The sequence below is a fragment of the Oncorhynchus kisutch genome, unplaced genomic scaffold, assembly GCF_002021735.2.
Source record: "Oncorhynchus kisutch isolate 150728-3 unplaced genomic scaffold, Okis_V2 scaffold1183, whole genome shotgun sequence".
Lineage (NCBI taxonomy): Eukaryota > Metazoa > Chordata > Actinopteri > Salmoniformes > Salmonidae > Oncorhynchus > Oncorhynchus kisutch.
Window position 1 is genome coordinate 75001 of NW_022263128.1, and position 4976 is coordinate 79976.

General features: G+C 43.6%; 1 pseudogene; it reads left to right on the forward strand.

Annotated features, from left to right (window-relative positions):
* LOC116365182 (extracellular serine/threonine protein kinase FAM20C-like) overlaps positions 1-4749 on the forward strand; it is a 5824-nt pseudogene extending 1075 nt beyond the window's left edge.
* The last annotated feature ends 227 nt before the right edge of the window (positions 4750-4976 follow it).

Below are 4976 nucleotides of genomic sequence, written 5' to 3' on the forward strand. Positions count from 1 at the left end.
GGTGGGAGATATGGGGGCATTATGTCCTGTACATACAGAGAATGAAGTAGCACCCTAGAACACTATGTAGTTTACTACACCAGTGCCCTACTGTTAAAATCGCTGCGTGAGTTCCAATAATATCTCCTGTAGTGTACACTCGTATACTATTACACCAAAAGCATTGGATTGGTGGAGGCATGGGCTAGTGGGAGTTTCCAACATATTTCTTAAACCAGTCATGTCCTTTCAAATTAGTGAAGGGAAGTGAACAGGTGCACACTTTGGGAGGAAGGGCAGATTGGGAGAATTGCAATTGCATTTCCTTAATCCCTCCCCTCTTCTCATCCGATGGGTTTTGAGAAGGAGGTGAAGAGAGAGGACGTGAGGCAATGCAGTTGAGATTCTCCCATAGCTGGGAGGTAGTCTCTGTTGTGACGTTTAGAGTCAGGTATGAGGAGACCACTAGTGGATTAATGTAGAACTGCAGGATGAAAACATACAAACTGGATGACCTTATTTAGTTTCAAACAGGGGAACCCTGTGTGTGTGTGTGTGTGTGTGTGTGTGTGTGTGTGTGTGTGTGTGTGTGTGTGTGTGTGTGTGTGTGTGTGTGTGTGTGTGTGTGTGTGTGTGTGTGTGTGTGTGTGTGTGTGTGTGTGTGTGTGTGATAGAGAGAGCTCAGTGTGTTCTCAGTATGTGAAATTCAAGTGTTGCTATGGTAACCCGTCTCTCTCTCTCTCTCAGTGCAGAAGTCTGGAGGGACACAGCTCAAGCTGGTGATGTCATTTCCTAACTACGGACAGGCCATCCTCAAACCAATGAAGTGAGAGACTTACACACACATGTACACGTACACACGTACAGTACCAACAGTTTGGACCCACCTACTCACTCAAGGGTTTTCACTTAATTTTTACTATTTTCTACATTGTAAAATAATAGTGAAGACATCAAACTATGAAATAACACAAGTGGAATCTGGTAGTAACCAAAAAAGTGTTGAACAATATATTTTATATTTGAGATTCTTCAAAGTAGCCACTCTTTGCCTTGGTGACAGCTTTGCACACTCTTGGCTTTCTCTAAACCAGCTTAATGTGGTAGTCACCTGGAATGTATTTCAATTAACAGGTGTGCCTTGTTAATAATAATTTGTGGAATTTCTTTCCTTCTTAATGCGTGAGCCAATCAGTTGTGTTGTGACAAGGTAGGGGTGATATACAGAAGATAGCCCTATTTGGTAAAAGACCAAGTCCATATTACGGCAAGAACAGCTCAAATAAGCAAAGAGAACGACAGTCCATCATTACTTTAAGAAATTAAGGTCAGTCAATCTGTAAAATTTCAAGAACTCCGAAGGTTTCTTCAAGTGCAGTCGCAAGAACCATCAAGCACAGAGTTCAAGTAACAGACACATCTCAACATCAACTGTTCAGAGGAGACTGTGTGAATCAGGCCTTGATGGTCGAATTGCTGCAAAGAAACCACTACTAAAGGACACTAATAATAAGAAGCGACTTCCTTGGCCTGAGAATCACGCGCAATGGACATTAGACCGGTGGAAATCTGTCCTTTGGTCTGATGAGTACAAATTTGAGATTTTTGGTTCCAACCGGCGTGTCTTTGTGAGACGCAGAGTAGATGAACAGATGATCTCTGCATGTGTGGTTCCCACCATGAAGCATGGAGGAGGAGGTGTGATGGTGTGGGTGTGCTTTGCTGGTGACACTGTCAGGGATTTATTTAGAATTCAAGGCACACTTAACCAGCATGGCTACCATAGCATTCTGCAGCGATACGCCATCCCATCTGGTTTGTTCTTAGTGGGACTATAATTTGTTTTTCAAAAGGACAATGACCCAAAACACACCTCCAGTCCACACCTAAAGCCTCTTGAAGCTAGGGGGCACAATTTTTATTTTTGGAAAAATAACGTTCCCAAAGTAAACGGCCTATTTCTCAGGTCCAGATGCTAGAATATGCATATAATTGACAGTCTTAGGATAGAAAACACTCTAAAGTTTCCAAAACTTTGTTTGTGAGTATAACAGAACTGATATTGCAGGCGAAAGCCTGAGAATAATCCAATCAGGAAGTGACTCTTATTTTGAAACCATTGTGTTCCTATGCATCCCTCTTGACCATAGAAAGGGATATCAACCAGATTCCTTTTTCTATGGCTTCCCTAAGGTGTCTACAGCCTTTAGACATAGTTTCAGGCCTTTATTTTGAAGAATGAGCGTGAACGACCACATTGCGTAAGTGGGCAGGTGGGGGCTCTCAGAGTGATTCTTGCGCAAAAGAGAGAGGCAGCCATTGTTCCTCCCGGTCCTAGTGAAAAGCCAACTGTCCCGGTTGATATATTATCAAATAGATATTTGAAAAACACCTTGAGGATTGATTATAAAAACGTTTGCCATGTTTCTGTCGACATTATGGATATAATTTTGAATATTTGTCTGCGTTGTCATGACCGCTATTTCCGGTGGATTCCTGGGCATAACGCACCAAACTAACAGAGGTATTTGGATATAAAAAATATCTTTATGGAACAAAAGGAACATTTGCTGTCTAACTGGGAGTCTCGTGAGTGAAAACATCCGAAGATCATCAAGGAGATGGTTAATTTGATTGTTTTTCTGATTTTCGTGACCAAGCTTCCTCATGCTAAGTGTACATAATGCTATGCTAAACTTACACAAATGCTTGTATTGCTTTCGCTGTAAAGCATAATTTCAAAATCTGAGACGACAGGGTGATTAACAAAAGGCTAAGCTGTGTTTCGCTATATTTCACTTGTGATTTCATGATTATGAATATTTTCTAGTAATATTTTTTGACTGTTGCGCTATGCTATTCAGTGTTGCTGATGACAAATATACCGGATCCGGGATGGGTAGTTCTAAGAGGAAGATGTGTAAGGGCTATTTGACCAAGAAGGAGAGTGATGGAGTGCTGCATCAGATGACCTGGCCTCCACAATCACCCGACCTCAACCCAATTGTGATGGTTTGGGGTGTATAGTCTGTATAGTTGTGTTCCTGTGTGACTGTGTATGGTCTGTATAGTTGTGTTCCTGTGTTGACTGTGTATGGTCTGTATAGTTGTGTTCCTGTGTTGACTGTGTATGGTCTGTATAGTTGTGTTCCTGTGTTGACTGTGTATGGTCTGTATAGTTGTGTTCCTGTGTTGACTGTGTATGGTCTGTATAGTTGTGTTCTGTGTGACTGTGTATGTCTGTATAGTTGTGTTCCTGTGTTGACTGTGTCTCTGTCAGACAAGATCGCGATGAGGAGACCAACTTCAACCTCTAACTACTTCTCTGACTTTGAGAGGACACAACGCAGAGATCCGCTGCTTTTCACCTGGACAGGTAAACACCGGAGCTCTGTTTTCTAACCCCCCCACCTTGATCGCAACAGCCAGGAGTATTATAACACATAACCCATCAGGGGCGTATTATGCCAACCTGCCAGGGATAGTATCTCGCAACGTCAGGAGTATATAGCAACAGTCAGGGAGTATATAGCAACAGTCAGGGAGTATATAGCAACAGTCAGGGAGTATATAGCAACAGTCAGGGAGTATATAGCAACAGTCAGGGAGTATATAGCCACAGTCAGGGAGTATATAGCAACAGTCAGGGAGTATATATAGCAACAGTCAGGGAGTATATAGCAACAGTCAGGGAGTATATAGCCACAGTCAGGGAGTATATTAGAAAGTCAGGGAGTATATAGCACAGTCAGGGAGTATATAGCAACAGTCAGGGAGTATATAGCAACAGTCAGGGAGTATATAGCAACAGTCAGGGAGTATATAGCAACAGTCAGGGAGTATATATAGCAACAGTCAGGGAGTATATAGCAACAGTCAGGGAGTATATAGCAACAGTCAGGGAGTATATAGCAACAGTCAGGGAGTATATAGCAACAGTCAGGGAGTATATAACATACCACACCACTGACTGAAATGGTGGAGAATAGAGCAGACATTGAGAAGCATTAAATATGGACTCCTCTCTCTCTCTCTCCCTCTCTCTCTCTCTCTCTCCCATCTTTTTCTGCCTCTCTCTCCTCTCCCTCTCTCTCACACCCCCACCTCTCCCATCTCTTCTCTGTCCCTCTCTCCTATCCTCTCCACTCCCCTCGCTCTCAGGGTGTTGGGTTACAGGCGGATCCCCCCAGCCGTTGGGAGGCTGGTTGACGTGGTAACAGAGATCAAAGACATCACCACTGACCACAAACTGGCCCGGACCTTCTTCACCTCTCCTGGTCTGTTTATCTTATTTCACTCCTTCTTCCTTCACTCTTATCCCTCCACTCATCCATCTCTCTCTCACTCTCTCTACAAGACCTTACTATGTTTCACATCTCTGTTTTCTCTAGTGGGGAATATGAAATAGATGCTGGATATTATTCAGCAGAAAGGCATTTTTGCTGAATTAATTTCTTTCATTTTCAATCTTCTCTCTGTCAGCTCTTGAATTGCTGCTCTCCTGTCATCTACACTGATGATGAAGAGAAGAGTGCACTCAAACTCTCCTCTCCTCTCCCCCTCCATCCCCTTCTATCTCCCTAGTGAATAATGTGTGTTTCTATGGCCAGTGTTCCTACTACTGCAGTACGGAGCACGCTGTGTGTGGCCGACCCAGAACCTTGAGGCCTCCTGGCCATGATGCTGCCGCCGGACACCTCCTTGGCCACCAGACGTAGCTGGAGGTCTCCCTGGAAACGCTCCTACAGCCGCAGCAAACTGGCAGTGTGGGTATAGAGTCTATAGCTATATCTATAGATAGATAATAACTCTAACCCTAGCCTCAACTCCAACTCCAACCCTAGCCTCAACTCTAACCTAGCCTCAACTTTAACTCTAACCTCAACCCTAAATCTAATCCTAGCCTCGATCCTAACTAACCGCAACCCTAACTCCAACCTCAATCCTAATTCTAACCCTCAACCCCGAATTCTAACCATCAACCCTAATTCTAACCC